A 17245-nucleotide genomic window follows, 5' to 3' on the forward strand; every position below is an offset into this window, starting at 1 on the left:
GGATTGTAAACTTCTTGCTCCTTAGAGCAAGAGCTATTTTATGTATCCTTGTGTTCTCCATCAGAGTTCTATGATCACAGTAAAGACAGGAAGAAAGTGGTGAATGAACAAGTCCTCATCTGCAAAGTCAGGGGCAGCACACGGGACTTCTCAGCTCTGTGTGGTCCCCACAGCCCTACCTCTTGTGTACCCACTAGACTGTAAGCAGCTTGAGGGATAGGGAGGTAGCTTATTATTCATTTGGACCATCATATCCTAGGCATTGAACTTTGCAAGCACTTGATAAAAATATTTTGAGTGAGTAATGAATTAGTGACTGAGGAGATGAACACAATTACGTGAATGAGATCACTAAGCATCTTTCTTGAGTGATTTCAGTATCCTTCCTGAAAGGGGACATTCTTTCCTCCTCTAGGATGCTGGATTTAAGGAGAAGTGGATTTGTACATGTTCCATGCCTCCTTTAAACCCTTTCCTTTTGGTTTAGATAATTATAAAAGTGAGAGGCAGTTATGACTGGAGATCTCACCCCCTTACAGTATTGCCGGGTCTCTTCCCACAAACCAAAGCTAACCAAATGCATCATCTACTTAAACCTTTAACGAAAGGTTTGGCCCATGACCCCCTTATCTCTGGCTCCCATCTGCCAATCTATCTTATCTGCAGCCTCCCGACCAAAGGAACTTCTCCAGGTTTGGGGACTTAGTGAGATCTTTCATGACCTCATGCTGGCGGGCATGCTGAGGTCTCTGTCTAGAACGTACTGCACTAACCATGACCACTACCGTCACCACAGACACCTCACCACTACTACCATCACCATTTTCACCACCGCCACCATCACCCACCACCATTCCCATTCAAAACCAACCTCCCCACCACCACCATCACTGCCCCTCCCCCACCATTACCATCCAATGACCACTACCTCCTCACTACCTTTTTAAGCTTGAAAAAAATGTCTTCTTCCTCTCTTAAGAGCCAGCTCAAATGGAACTTCCTAAATCCCTCCTGAATTTAGTGCCAAACCCCTCTCTGATCTCCAGCCGTCACTTGTTCTCAACTATGTAATTGCCATCAAGCACGTTGCCTTGTAGTTTATTCTTTTGCATGTCATTTCTAATAGTTCATATCCTCTACTGGACCCTGAATCCCTGACTCAAAGGAAATATTTAGGGAGGGTCTGAGCACGGATCGCAGAGCAATGAGGGTTAAGAGGAAGGAAATGTATGAGGACTGGTGGCACAAACCGTGGGGTGGGGGCCATCTCCCCAAGCAAAAGCCCGAAGGTTTCAAGAGTGACTGACCTTGCCCCGCAGCAAAACTGTGGTCTGACTGCTCTTATAACCTGCCTCTTCCATGTTTCTGGGCTTCTCGCTTCCATTCAGATAGTCATTAAACAAAATTACACAGCACCTGTTCAGTACCAAGATGGCAGCCATGTTGCGGAGATAAATAATCAGACCACTCTCACACAGGATTAGGATAGGGTAAGGGTGGGATTGTATGGGAAGAGTGTTTGGAGGTCAGGGAAACCTCCAAGAAGAAGTAAGGTTTAGACTGAGGTCTGACATCTGGATAAGGACCAGCCAGGTAAGGGGAGAAGAGAAGAGTCCATGATTAGGAAATAGATTTTTTTGGTTTTTGAACGTAAGAAGCTGATTACCACACAGCTCCTTGAACTTTCCATTCCCACAGCCTGGAATGCTCTGCTGCCAGATCTTTACATGGATGGCTTCTCTTCACCCAGGTCTCAGCTCAGATGTCACCTCCACAGAGAAGCCTTCCAAAACCACCCAACCTAAAGGATCCCCATTTCCAAACACTCCCCAGCACAGTGCTTTTCAAACATTAACATGCATAGGAATCCTGGAAGGAGTGGGGCGTGGGATCTTGTTAAAATACAGATTCGGATACAGTAGGTCTGGGGTGTCTCCTGAGATTCTGCATTTTAACAAGCTCAGAGATCATACTGGGTAGCTCTAGCTCCAGCATATCAATATGTCTGCTTTTTTTCATAGCTCTTATCACTTTGTGAAATTATCTTGTTAATTGTTTCTATTTATTGTTCTCTCATACACACAAACCACCCCCGCCGGAATATGAGTTTCATGAATTTAGGTATATTTTTTGTCTTTTGTACTACCGTATCCCCAGGATTTGGCATATAGTAATTGCGTATCAAATATGAATGAATGACCAGGAATGCGGCCTTCTAGCTCAGGGCTACAGCTCTACCACACACTAGGCTTCTATAGCAGGACATCAGTACTTCATGCCAAAGGCCACTGTAGGAAATCTCGAGAATCAACCAATGCCACAGCTGTGGGTCAGCGTGTAGCCAGGGTTTCACGGTTCCTTCCTCTTTATTTCACCCCAGCTTCCACCATGAGCTCATTCCAGCTTTAAGAACACGCTGTCCTTTCCTGCTCAGCTTCTGATATAAGCCTTTTGGTTTCTAGTCAAAGTTACCCTCCCCATCTGAACCCTGCTTCAGTGGAATTCTTGGATTCTGCACAGTCTTTGCTTTAATCTGTCTGGCTTTTCCAAGGTGCTTCCTTGACCGACAACCAACCTGTGCTCTGAAATTACTCTTAAAAAGGCTTCCCTCTGGTCAGATAATGAATCTCATTCTGCTGCTCAATGAGCCTTTCAACGTGGGATAGAGCAAAGTTTCCAATTTTTCGTTTTTTCAAACTAGATTCCTTTTTCTAAACATCCTCTTTTTTCTCCCTGACCCCAGTGGGCACAGATCAACACTGCCAAGCTTTTTGGAGCATCTCCTCAAAGTCAAGTGCCAGGCCTGGTATGGGGAATTCTGGAGGCAGACATGACTGCAGTCCTTGGGGACGATAGATCTCATCACAGAGGGAAAGCAGCCTACACACAAAAAGAGAAACAACATCCCAATGCAAGATATATAAAGTGCCAAATGGGTGGTACAGGACACCACTGTGCTGTGCAGAAGGGAGACGGGCCCAGGAAGCCCACTTTGTTGACAATGCTTTGCCCTCCTTGTTCTTCCCACTGGCTATTCCTTCTCAGTCTTTTTTATAACAAGTTTTCCCTTCCTTGCCTCTAAATGTTGACATGCTCTGGGTTTAGCAATGGGCCTTTTTCTCTTCCATCTTTATACTTTCCTGCTCTGGGAAGTCTCAGCCATTTACATGACTTTAAATACTATCTCTATGCTGACAACTGCCAGATTTCTATCTCTATCCCCAGACTCTTCTTTGAACAACAGGTTTGTATAATCAACTATTTGGTTCACAGCACCACGTCGACGTTTTACAGACATCTCAAGCTTTACATATCCAAAATGAAGTCTTGGATTCCATCTCCCTCTCACTGTCTCTCTCTCTCTCTCACACACACACACAAACACATACACATACTGATAAACACCACCCCCATTTAAATTCTGTTCTTCACCCAGTTTTCCATTTAAATAGCTGTTCAGGGAAACAAAAAAACAGATTAAAATCATCTTTGATTCTCCTGTCTTGCTACCCCTACATCCAAACTGAATCAGTTAGAAATTTAGTAATTTATAAAAATTTAGTAATGTATAAATAATATTTAACTTGCAATGATTTAACCAAATAGGAATTTGATTATATTTTTCAGAAAAAAGTCCCAAAAATTGGCAGTCCAGGGTGCGATGGCAGCTCTGAATGTTATCAGAAATCGGGCTCCTCTCTTCCTGTTTCTTTCGTGGGTAACTTCATCCTCATCTTGTTGCCCGGCCCCCACCCCGCCTCCCACCCCCACCCCCCCACCACCCCCCGTCCTCCAAGATTACGGTTCCACCTCAGAATCTGCCATCCATGCAGGAGGAAGAGGGAGGGCAAAGGGAAAATGTCATTTGGCGATTGAATTCATTTCCTTTTAAAGAGCTTTCCCAGACTCCCTGCCCAGAAATTTTTTCTTGCATCTTTTTGACTAGAACTATATCACATGGCCACCCTCAGCTGCAAGAGAAGCTGGCAAATATAGATTTATTTTTTATGTTAGGCCCATTGTCACCCCAAACAACATTTACATTATAAATATTATGTAGTTTATATTATATAGCATTATATTAGTAAGGAAGAAGGGGAGAATGGATTGGGAAATCAATCTGAAGCGTCTGCCACAAAATCCATCAGCAAGCTATTATTCCTACCTCTAAAGTACATCATAAATTCACCCTTTTCTATCTACACTGTGCCAGCATCATGATCCCTCCTACCAAGTTACTGCCATAGCCCTTTAAGTTAATTTGATTCTCCATCTGCTGATCTCTACTTCTTTTTCCACTCAAGTCAGAGTAAGCCTTTAAAAGCATATATTGGATCATGTAATTCTTGTGTTAAAGTACCTGTTACTTGCTACTTCAAGTAGAATAAAATCCAAGTACCTATCATAACCCACTGGCCCTATATTATTTCATCCTTGCCTACCTCTCTAGTGTCCTTTTGTTGTCCTCTATTCATTCACTCAAACATATTTTTTGAGTGCCTACTACATATAAGCACTGTTTTAAGCACTAGGGATAAAGAAGTGAACAAATCAGACAAAAACACCTTCCTTCATGAAGTTTACACTCTAAGGGAGGAAGACAGATAATAAACAAAATGTGAAAGTAAGATCGTATGTTGGGTGGTCCTGGGTCATTCACTCTGCTCCAGCCTCACTAGGCTTCCTTAAGTTATTCCAACTCTTTTAACTGAGGGTCTCCTCTGCCTAAAATGCTCTTCCTTTACCCTTCCCAAACCTTCTACATTATCCTTTGGGTATCAGCTTAAAGGTAGCTTCTCCAAAGAGGTTTTCTGACCACTCATTCTAAAATAGGACCGTCTTGGTATTCTCTTTCAAAGCGCCTATCACCTTTTGAAATCAGATGGATGGATGGATGGATGGATAGATAGATAGGTGTGTGAATTCATATGTTTAATTGTTCAATATCTGTCTGTCACTGATGATTAATTTTTGTAATTGCAGAGATCATGTCTACTTTGTTCGCCATTCTAGCCCCAGGGCCTAGAAGAGTCAGTTCTTAGTATATGGAGGCACTTAATAAATATTTGTTGTTGGATGAATAAATCAGTGAGTGAAGTGGATGTGATATGTATAAGCCTTTGAAAGGCAATAGCAGTCCTTGATAAGCAGAGAGAGAGGAAAAAGGTTTTCGTAGACAGAGGGAACTATGTGCACAAAAACAAAGAGGCAGGAATCGGTTTGGTCTGTTTTGCTGGGCAATTAGCCATTTGGGGCTAGAATTAAGGGGCATGATGTTAGAGGGATGGATTGGAGACAGATGAAGGAAGGTCTCTAATTCTTGGCCTTATTTGGGGCAGCATTAAAAATAAACAAATAGAAAGCAAGCTCACCTTCACAGAATAGCGCCATATCTCTTTGGGACAACCCCCCGGACCCAATCCAAAGTCATTGCAGTAAGTCATTCAGAGAAAACAAAAGACAAGAGAAGTCCACAAACTTGGGATTACTCGCTGGTTGGCATACAAATCACCTCTTTCCTGTTAACCAACTTTACATTTTAGAATTTTTTCTTTTTGATTATAAAAGTAATACATATTATAGAAGATTTGGAAAGCACAGAAAAATATAAAATAGAAATGAAGTATCACTACTGTGAACAGTAACATAGGCTTTCACCGACAAAGAAGTTGCTGGGAAACTTCGTTATGGCCCTGCAAAGTATACTGGGGGGCGGGGGGGCAGTGGCTGTGGAGAACATGGGGGCAACACCAGTGACTAAGCAGCTGGGACAACCACAGGAGGAATTGCTAACTTTGGATTCAGTGAGTCCTTGGTGTCTGACACTGAAAAATCATGTTACTCCTTTACCCTCGGTTTCCTCATCAGTCAAAGAAGGAGTTTTCTGATCAGTGGTTTTCAAAGTGTGTTCCTTGGAGCTTTGCGGAGCCCTTTAGAAAAGGTGAGGGCAAAGACTTGACCTCCTCACCTCTCCTCCCGGCAGCAGAGATCCACAAGTACCTCTTTCTCATATTGGCTTTTGGCGTAAATTTTATATATTGGATTTTTTTGTTGTTGTTTATTTTGTTTTACTTTTAACAACAGATAGGGGGACTAACACAGGATTGCAATTCACTTTTCCAGATACTCAATAAAGTTACTTCGAGCTCTAACTTTTCATGATGATTCTAATTCCCTTCTGGTAGAAATCAATATAGACATGAACCGGGTGCAACTGAAAACTCCTTTTGCTACAGGCCTAAAGGAACTTCCTAAAGATTCTAAAAGTATCAAGGTGTTCTAATAGAATAGCATATATCAGCTCAGCTACAGCAGTATAGGAATTTGGACAAAGTATTTAACCTCCCCATGTGTCAATTTTCTTATCTGTAAGGTGGGGATCATGTCACCTACCTATTGTACTGGATACAGGGCAAATGAAATTACAGCACATACACAGAAATGCCTAGCACACACCAAGAAATATAGCAGTAGCTTACATTTCCTGACTTCTTTCTATATGCCAGGACCCATGCTACATATCAAATATACAGTCCATCATTCAATCTGCACACAAGCCTATGAGATAGGCACTTTTTGTATTACCATCTATTATTGTCCCCATAATAGAAACTGAGACTTAATGAGGTTAAGTAATGTTTTAATCAATTTTGCACAGAGCTTGGATCTGAACCTAGGTAGTGAGAGTCATGAGGCTGTGCTATAAAATGAATCATGGTCACAGCAACAATATTAACTGCAGCTCACATGTTCTGAGTGCTTGCTTGATGGTAGACACTGTTATGAAAGCTTTGGCTCATTTAATCCTTATGTCAATCCAGCGAAGCAAGCCCTGCTTTTACAGATTGGGAAACTGAGATGCAGAGACGCTAAGTGCTATCATCTCTCTACTGACTTTTTTAAGTTGATTGCTTAGAACTGGCTTCAATTCCTCAGGTAGTTTCTCTACTGGACATTAGAAGCATATACGATTGTCTAATTGATCCTTCTGAAAGCATGGGAAAAGAATTACCCTCTAGAATGAAAACTCCCAGAGGAGGGAGTGCGTTCACTCAGGATTTACCACAGCGAAGGGTAATCGTCCAAGACTCCTTTCCCTCCCACTCTCCATCTCCATTCAATTACGGGTCCTGCAATCTCACCTTCTGAATATGTCTTTAATTCCTCCCTTCCTTTCCATCCTACCTTGACCACTTTAGTCTGGGCCATTTTGTCTCTTAATAGCCTCCCACCTAATTTCCCTGCTCCAGTCCTGACCTCTGCCCTATTCCTCTTAAACCCACCCTCCACCCTGCACTTTCCCCATTAAATGGCTCCCCATTAAATGACCTACAGAATAGAGTCCATGCCTTCACATTGGTCTCCAGCCTCATTTCCTAGCTTAAAATATATATTCTAACATCAAAAAATCACTCATAGGGAGGAAGGGACTGGGAGTTTGGGATTAGCAGATGCAAACTAGTATACATAGGATGGATAAACAACAAGCTCCTATTGTAGAGCACAGAGAACTATATTCAATATCTTGTGATAAACCATAATGGAAAAGAATATGAAAAAGAATGTATATATATGTATAACTGAATTACTTTGCTCTACAATAGAAATTAACACAACTTTGTAAATCAACTATACTCAATAAAATAAATTTTTTAAAAAATCACTCATACTGTCATTTCCCACCTCCGTGTCCTTTTACATTTCTGCGTGGAACTCCTTTCCCATCTTTCTGCGTGTGACTAACTCTTGCTCTTCCTTCCTTGTACAGCCAGGTTAAGCCATGCTCCTCTCTGCCAGGCTCCTGATGAACCCTGCACTCCCAGCACATGGAGCTGCAGGTATGTTTATAGTCTGTCTACCCCGCCACCCCATCCGTTTCCTGAGGGCAGGCACAGCGGTGTTTTATTCTTCTCTGTGTCCATGACCCTCAGTACAGTGTGTGCATATGGTAAACACTCGATAAATATTTGTCTTAAAAATCAAACCAAGGCAGGGAATGAGAGATTGTAATGGGCAGTGTGTAAACTTGTTAGTTATAAGTAATATCCAGGGAATGCTCCCAAGTTTGAGTAGTTCTATTAAGCAGCTAACATGAGCCATTTGCTCTTTCTTTGTTTTGTTTTGTTTTTTATTTGACAGAGGTTTTTCAAATTTTATTTTATTGAAGTATGGTTGATTTACAACGTTGTGTTAATTTCTGCTGTACTGCAAAGTGATTCAGTTACATATATGTGTGTGTGTGTATACATAGATATTCTTTTTCATATTCTTTTCCATTATGGTTTATCACAGGATATTGAATATAGTCCCCTGTGCTATACAGTAGGACCTTGTTGTTTATCCATTCTATATATAATAGTTATCATCTGCTCATCCCAAACTCCCAATCCACCCCCCACCCCCTCCCTCTTGGCAACCACAAGTCTATGAAGCATTTGCTCTCCAAAGCACTCTACCTTATTTCCTTTTCGAGATAGTCCTATGAGTTAGGTGCTGTTACTATCCCCACTTTATAGATGCAAGAGCTGAGAGAAATTAAGCCACTTCCTAGGGTCCCAGACCTAGTAAGTAGTAAGAATGTGGTTTGAATCTGATTCCAGGGTCAATTCTCAACCAATAATGACCAGTTTATAATGCCAACTGAAAAACATCTATCATAAACCCAAGGCAAGAGCTGCCAGCGCTGCACACAGGAGACCAAAATAAGAGTGTAATATCTGTCTTAGAAAGAGAACCAATAGAGATTTATAATCAGCATAAACTGTCAGGGCACGGTTGGTGTCAAGAAGAGGGTCACCCAGCTTACACATCTACATGTTGCTCTGATCATTGAAAATGAGTTGATGCTATGGCCACATCCATTTAAGCCACTGTTTAGCAGTCAAAAGGAAAAGGCTTGGAGTCAAACAGCCCAAGGTTTCACCCTCAATTCCACTGAGTTTTAGCAGGAAACGAATGATCCTCTCCAAGCCACTATCCTCATCTGTGAACTAGGGATATTGATACTTAACTGCTTTTGAGGTTTAAAGGAAATAATGTTAAGTATCTAGTGATGTGCCTGACACAGAGAAGGCACTCAAAATAGCTACTATTATTATTGTGATCTTTACTATTATCATGCAAGCACCAAATCAGAAATCATTCCAGGAAGGGGGAGGTCATACAATATACATGGGTGCTGGGAATCCATCCCTCCCTCTGGGGGGTGGCAGTCCATCAGGATCTGGGAAGACATCCTAAGAGCTGTCTATAGCCAGAGACTACTGATTGCATGTACTTCATGAGTGGTGGGAACAGTTCAGCAGTATCCATGATGTAGTCTGAGAAAAAGGCCCTGGAAGCTTCCAGTGTCACATTTCTTTTGATTTCATTTTAAAAGCTAATGGATCAGAAATGTAAGGATGGGTCAGAAAATGAGGTCTTTTGGGATTCTCCATCTGTTCCAGAATCTGGTCAGAACATCGTTGAAGAATAATGTTCCATCTAGCCCTTGAGAAAGGTGATGTTTGCATTCCCTGAGGTCTCATCACTGGTATTGATTTGATCAACTGCTGATAAACTGGGTCTTTTCAAAGACATTTTTTGCTAACAAGGCATTGCAGGTGGTGAATTGGGGTGCTGTTTAAAAGCCTTATTCATGAACGACCACTCAAGAGTCTCTTTTAACGATCTTGACTAGACCAGGATTGGAGTAAGTTAAAGAACTGATAAGAAGAGGCTGAAGGAGATTGCCCAGCCATCAACCTCTGGGGGTGCTGAGAAGGCGTCCCACCACCTACAGCTCCCTCGTCCACATCCTACGCAGAGGGCCCTTCTACTCCTCCCTATTTCTCATTCACCCCACTCCACCTCTCCTGCTGCCCACGTCCAGAACACCATGCTGTGTGAACGAATATAGGCCAGGACAATAGAAAACTATGTCCCAAAGGGTGACTAAACTCATCTCACTCCCTGCTTTACCATATTTTTTATGAGAAAATTCCTTTTGATCCATTCAGGAATGCAACATTTGTGTATGTCAAGGAGGATTTGTACACTTCCTTGACTCAACTGCAATAATTTTAAAAAGCTAATATTTCTGGAGGGTTTACTGTGTTCCAGGATCTGTCTTGAGAGCTTTTAACGTATTTTATATACGTTAAAATAACCTCATGAGGTAGGTACAATTATTATCCCCATTTTATAACCAAGGAAACAGAACCTGAGAGATAATAAGTAACTCATTCAAAGTCACACAGCTAGTAAAAGAAGAAAGTGTTTTTTAAACTTAGATATGCTAAAGTCTACACTAATACTCTTAACCTAGAACCTTCTACTATAATCCAGTGCAAACTGTTTACTGACTGCCCCAGAACAAACTACTCAAGGGGCTCTGACATCAGATTCTGTGACCATATTTGAGAGTCCTACAACTTTTTAAGATAAATTCAGAAAGACAAACTCTTCCCAGGTGGCCCTTTCTCTTATAAAACCTGTACCAACAGCCGAAAATGTGCAAGAAGAGCATGGGCAGAAGACCCCAGTGGCCTGCCCTGGGCGCCGGGGCATGCGTTGCTCTCTAATTGGCCTCAAGGCTGCCCAGACTTTGATCTCTTCAGCCCGTCCCCTGCTGGTGCCTTCATAACAATGCTTAAGTCTGACACTGCCCCTGGAAGTCCTATAATGTGTCAAGATGAAGAGTTAGCAGACGTAAGATCCTTTCCCAGCACCATTTTTTGGACTTGGTTTGAGGGCTTCAGCCTGAGCGTAGCAACAACACTGGAGAAATGTACAGAGCCAAGACAGACCGCAGGGCTCTGAACCATAACCAGCCCTACCTGTCACCTCGCTGCGGGCACCTAGATCTCTGGATAATGAATGGAAGTGCTGGTAAGATGCGTTCTCAGTAACCCCATGTGCTCTTTCCTGGGAAAAAACAAAACAAAACACAACAGCAGGGTCCTCTGAGTTCATAGTTAGCACGTGCCAGGGCACTGTAATACGCATTGTCTCATTTCATCTTTACACCCACTGTAAACTGTAAGGTTTATCTCATTAAATCCTTATATACCCAAAGATCTGTGAGGTTGATACAGACAAGAAAACTGAGGTCTAGAGAAGTTAAGCAAACTGCTCAGTGTCTCACAACTAGTTGGGTCCAGGATTTCATCTCAGGTGGTCTGACACTCTTACTCTTCACCATATCTTTATTCTATACTCCATGAAAAATGAGGTAACCAACATCAAGGTTTTCAACATAGCTTAAATGTAGCCATTTTCATCAAAGACCCACAGGGCTTCCAGATGGATGCTATACACTAACCCATTCCAGTTATGAATTTCCCCTGCCTGTTGTGGTTCAGCTTTTACATTTTGACTGGAGGGAGACCCCACAAACACAACTGAGTAATGGCAATGGTGAATATCCAAGATCTGCTACTGGAGATTTTTGAGTTGACAGTTCACACTTTGAAGTCCCCATTTTGAAGAGTGGTGGTGTCCTGGATTGCTCCCAGAAAGAGTGATCCCTTCCAAGACTGGACATATAATAAGGAAGTGGACAGAATAGAGAAACTAACATTGGAAAACTTCAGTGTTTCCATGAGGGAATTTCTTCCCAGCATATCTCTAGAAATTACTATGTTTTTTCTGAATCCCAAACCCCAACAAAAGTTGGTCAAGAAATTGAGAAAATGGGGAAAATATTACAATTACATTGAGAAAACTAAAGCCTAATAATCAACTAAGAGACATTTGAAGGAATCCACTGACATCAAGTAGAAAGCAAGAGCAAACAGCTGACACATGCAGCCAAGGGTTGAGGCCAACATTTCAGGAAACTGGACCAGCTTCATGTTGGAGGGAAACTGTCCCAGCTTCATGTTGGAAGGAAACTGTCCCCATCCAGTCAGTTGATCTTTCTTTGTAGCTGTTGCCATGTTATAAGTGTGTGTTCATGGTCCTGTTAGCTGTCAATTGTGAGTAGTTTTTGGGGAAAAAAGTAACAGTAATAAATTTATATGCATATATCCTTTATTACAAATTCTATGAGTATACTAAAAACTAAAAAGTTTTGGAAGTAAAATAAGTTCTTAAATTGGCCGTTTCAACATGAGATTCTATTGTGATGTTAAACTTGCTGGGACATCCAATGTTACATTATTCAAATACTACCTAATAATATTTACTGGCATTTTCAAGCATTTGAATATTTGCTATAGGCTATAGTTCCTTGCAAATACTACTAAACCTAATGTTTCTTATTTATTAAATACATTTTCTTAGATGTTCATGATAATAAGTAAAGAATGTGAAGAATGTTGAAGTACTTTAAGAATCACTTAGGATTTGGGGAATTCCTAAGAATTCCTGGGAATTCTGGTTTCTCATCTCTGAATCCTGAAGATTAATATCTGTTGGAAATTTGGAAACACCAGAATTCTTAAATGAGACGATTGGCGTGGGAAAGATGGAACATCCTTTTGCATGCTCAAGAGCCTATTCTTTTCAGCTCCTGGAAGCAGCAGGGGCAGCCCCTTACCCACATCATCCCGCTAGCTGATTGCTAACAAGTTACAGCTGGCATGAGCTCTCAGGCAAGAGACTTGGGATCAGCTGTGAACTCCAATATGCTCACTGCAGTGGGCAGAATTCAGTCTGCTTTTGACGGAGCCATGTCATACTGTCAATATCATCCATCTGTAGGTTATTGACGGCACTTCAAGGACCGATTTAAAAAAAAAAGATAAAGCCAAACCTAAATCCAAAGAAAAGAAGAACAAGCTCTATTTTCCAGAGACAACATGTGGAACTTAGACAAAATCTTCCACCCAAATTTGTGCAGCCAAGATCTAGAGAAAAACCTATCCCAGTAGATGGGACAAAGAAGGAGTCAGAACCTACCATGAGTTGTAAAATCGAAGGTGGATACCCCAAAGAACATCCCACAGACAGTGAGCACAAAAGGCTCCCTGAGAACAAGCAAGATGCCCGTGAGTGCAGGACAAAAGAGAAGCTGATGTGCCTTCTCTTCTCCTTTGTTGTTGTTTTTTTTAATACTTATTTATTTATTTATTTGGTTGCACAGTGTCTTAGTTGTGGCAGGCAGGCTCCTTAGTTGCAGCTCCAGGGCTCCTTAGTTGCAGCTCCGGGGCTTCTTAATCGCAGATTGCTGACTCCCTAGTTGTAGCACGTGGGCCCTTAGTTGCGGCACGTGGGCTCTTAGTTGCGGCATGCGAATTCTTAGTTGCGGCACGCATGTGGGATCTAGTTCCCTGACCAGGGAGCGAACCCGGGCCTCCTGCATTGGGAGCATGAAGTCCTATCCACTGTGCCACCAAGGAAGTCCCATCTTCTTCCTTGTTTTTGTACCTCCCTCCTATTCATGGCAGATGTGTTCAACATAAGAACACCTTGTCATAGTCCTCTTCTCTGAATGGAAAGTGCCTATTATTTAAGAAAGGCGGTTACTCCCTTCATGCTTTCTAGCTGAACTTTCCTTATGCACCTTTTGTACCTTTTCCCCCAGTGGGCTTGGGCAGCCCACCCACTCACTTGTGTATTTGTATGTAGAGGAAAAAAATTATATACATATATACATATATGAAGATATGTACATATTGCAAAAAAATTTAAGCAGTTTGAGGACAACAATTTATCAAGAAAAGTTCATTATTGCAGAAGGCTACTGTCTGTGCATGGACATTGTATCAAGTGTCTTCCTTTACACATGCACCTCACTCACAGAGCTAACTGTTTTGAAGTACTTCACGCAGATGCTACACCAAAAATGAACATATAAAACACATCAGGTTATCTTTGTGCAAGGACCCATGCCAATCTTTTCTCAAACCATTCAGTCTGAGTGTACGTGCTGTCAAAATGTCTCCTGCAGTTTTCTTTTCATTTCATTTTATTTTATTAATGAATCCAAGCATTTCTTTAGAAAAGATGTAGTGATGGCACTTTTTTAGAGGAGCAAACAACATACTTCACAGACAATCCCCAATTGCAGTAGCAAGCAAGGACTCAAACCCTTCCCACGAAGAGTGACATGCAGAGTGGCCTGGCATGTACTGCCCAGGCAGAAAAATTTGGTATTTATTCTGTGGAAAATAGAAGTCCTTGGAAGATTGGTATAACATGCCCAAGGCAATATTTTTGAGAAGATAAATTTGTCCTTTGACTGGGATGATACAGTCATCTGTCAGCTAGCTGTTGGCCCATTCACCAAAAGTAGCTCTCTACAAACCACTTCTATGTTTTTAGTCAATTTTTGCCTATGGGGAAAGAGGCTGAAATACACGATTGTACAAATTGCTAGGAGGTGGGGATCTTGATGGAAGCCAAAGACCTAGAGGATGGATGGATGGATGGAGGAATGGGCAAGTTACTGAAGCCTCTGAGCCTCAGTTTCTTCATCTGTAAAATGGGAGTGAAATACCTACCACCTGAGAATGGGTGTAAAATGCTCAGCAGGGTGCCTATCATATAACCGTTACTTTTCAAATGTTAGGTAATGTCATCATCACCACAACTACCACCAGGACCACCAGCACCATCACCACCAGCAGCTACAGCAGCAACATGGCATGCTGTCCACATAGGGTCTCCCGAGCAGGCCTTCCCAGAATCTCTGGAAATCTGATCCACAGGCAGCTCATTACTGCTTGTCCTAGGACTCCTCAACGTGCTCTTCCCCAGCGTGGAGAAGATCCAATCAGGGACAGAGTCAGAGGAAATAATTAAGAAGGCTGAAGGTGTCCACCAGGGAAACAAATTAAGTGTTAATTGAAGCACATTGACAATCCCCAGAAATTTTAAATTGGTTGGACTCCCATTGTGTTATTCAAGTGTTCCTTAGAGATGCTAATCCACCCCATTGAGACCCCTTCACACATGGCAGGTGCCAACAAAGAGCCTTGGTTAAGTCCACCTTAAGAGAAGTATTCAGGAATGGACAACCCCTGGGCTCCTCCAAGAACCAAGTTAAGATTATTTGTCCCCTATTCAATTCATCTTTTACCCCCAAACACATTCTCTAGGAGCAGTCTTCCTCTTTAGAAGTTCCTCTCTTGGGTTTTAGAGAACTTTTTGGCTTGAACTCTTTCTAAAATTAAAGCCAACTGCTCTTGCTGTCAGAAGCAGTGATATTTCACTCTGGCCAGAGCTGACTATCAGAGACGCATCCCAAACCACATAAGTTCTTATTGTTTAAACTGTCTTAAGCAGCTGTTAAAACATACCCTAAGATATCAAAGCCACTCTAATTAACTTCCTGCTTCTCTGGGACTTCAAAGTCTTTCCAAAAGTTTAAAATAGGGTTTTTTATAGAGAATTTGACCTAATATTTAAAGAAAAATTTGCAAGCTTGCCCAAGAGACTCCACTTCTCCTTCCCTTTTCCACTCCCCTTCCCTCCCTGCCCCACAGAATCTTAGAATTCTGCTACTAGCAGTGAGAATGGAGGAGAAATTTTAAAATCTGCCATAACCAAAAAGCTGAATCTCTTGACACACATCCACCCTATTTCTCAGGTGGGTAGTTGACACCCTGCCTGAATGGCTTTCCCTGCTTCTCAACCTGGCAACACCTTCCCATCCTTCAAGACACAGCTCAAATGTACCTTCTCTGGGAAGTGCCCTTGACTCCCCAGGGTGAGGGTCCCACTCCCTTCTCTGGCGCCCACACAATCCCCAGGTCCCTATTTGGCCCTAATTTCGATGGATTGGAATGCATCCATTTATGTGTCTGTCATCCTGTCTAGACCGTGAGGTTCACAGGGCAGGAACTGTTTTGTGTGAAGCTTTGTGTTCCCACAGCTTCACACGGGGTTCTGCATATCCATGCTCAGGGCTCCATATATGTCTGATAAATGACTGAATTCCAGCTCATTCTGGGGAAGGTAGGGTTGCATTTAATTGATCCGTCCCTTACTCATTTTGCTCTCTCTCCCTAGGTTTTCTATAAACATCTTAACAAAGGTATTTTACCTAGTGATTGCTGCTCTAAGAAATAGTGTCATAAAAATAACCAAAACTTAGAAATAAGGCCCAAAAAAGGAAGGGGTGGTACATCTTTCCAAAGCCACCAAGGCCCCTTTTCTAGGAGAATGCACTCAGTTCAGCTTACGATTTACTATTGACCTAAAGGTCCCTGCCTTCATGAAGAAAATCTTATAGATTTTTGTCTGGTGGAGATGCAAATAATTTCTGTCTAGTGGAACAGATAACCCTTAAGATTTATGGGCTGTGGAGCATTAACCAGTTTATATCTAACTCAGTAATCTTCTTCTAACATTTCTTTATTAAATTGCCTGTAAATATCCTCACTTCTTAGACAGTTTTTGAGCAGGCCATAACATCTTATTGGTTCCCTCATTAATTAATGAGTTAAAGAAAATCTTTGATTTGTGTTCCTTTTATGTTTCTTAAGAGTCAAAATTTTACATTTCTGAAAATCATTCTTTTTAACATAGGGTGTAAGCCAGATTGACAGTGTAAAACCAAAGGTCAACAAGACGGGTCGCATAGAGCGACAGAGAGTTTTGGGCTGGAAGTGGAAGAACCTGGCTCTGCTGGGAACTCTCTAAAGCTTCTGGAACCTCCCTTTTTCCACTCTGGCCTTCAACCTCATCCATTCTCCACACGTCAGCTGGTGCTCTTTCAAAACTGTAAGAGAGATCCTGCCACACCCCTGCTTGAAGCTCCCCAGTGGCTTTCCAACACTCAGGATAAATTTTATGCTCCTTTTCTCGACCTAAAGATGCTATGTGATCCAGCCCAATGGCTAACCCTCCAATCTCAGGACTTTCTCATCCTCACTCACTTTGCTCCCACTCCTCTCAGGTATTATTTGCTTCCTCAGACATACTTAGCTTTCTCACCTTCGGGCCTTTGCACTTGCTGTTTCTTCCGCCTGAAAACCTCATCCCCATCCTCCTTTCTTCACGTTACTGGCTTCTTCTTTTGATGTTAACTTAAATGTCACCCTCCCAGAAAGGTCATCCCTGCCTACCCTTTCTAAAGAATATCTAGCATTATTCTCTCTCTCAGTACCCTGTTCTTTTCCTTCACAGCACTTCTCAGGATGAGACTATATTATGTACTGTCTGCCTCTCAGATTATAAACACTACATTGGCAGAGACCGTGTCTCTTGTGTTTGCCCTCGTGCGTGGCACGTGCTAAGTGCTTAGTACCTATATGTTGAATAAACGAGCATAAAGGCACAAGAAATCCAGCTGGCTCCCAGGAAAACTGCCTGCCCT

General features: G+C 42.0%; 1 pseudogene; it reads left to right on the forward strand.

Annotated features, from left to right (window-relative positions):
- The first annotated feature begins 12425 nt into the window (after positions 1 to 12425).
- Positions 12426 to 16569, forward strand: LOC118882395 (annotated as a pseudogene).
- Positions 16570 to 17245: the final 676 nt, after the last annotated feature.

Source organism: Balaenoptera musculus, chromosome 16 (genome assembly GCF_009873245.2).
Source record: "Balaenoptera musculus isolate JJ_BM4_2016_0621 chromosome 16, mBalMus1.pri.v3, whole genome shotgun sequence".
NCBI lineage: Eukaryota > Metazoa > Chordata > Mammalia > Artiodactyla > Balaenopteridae > Balaenoptera > Balaenoptera musculus.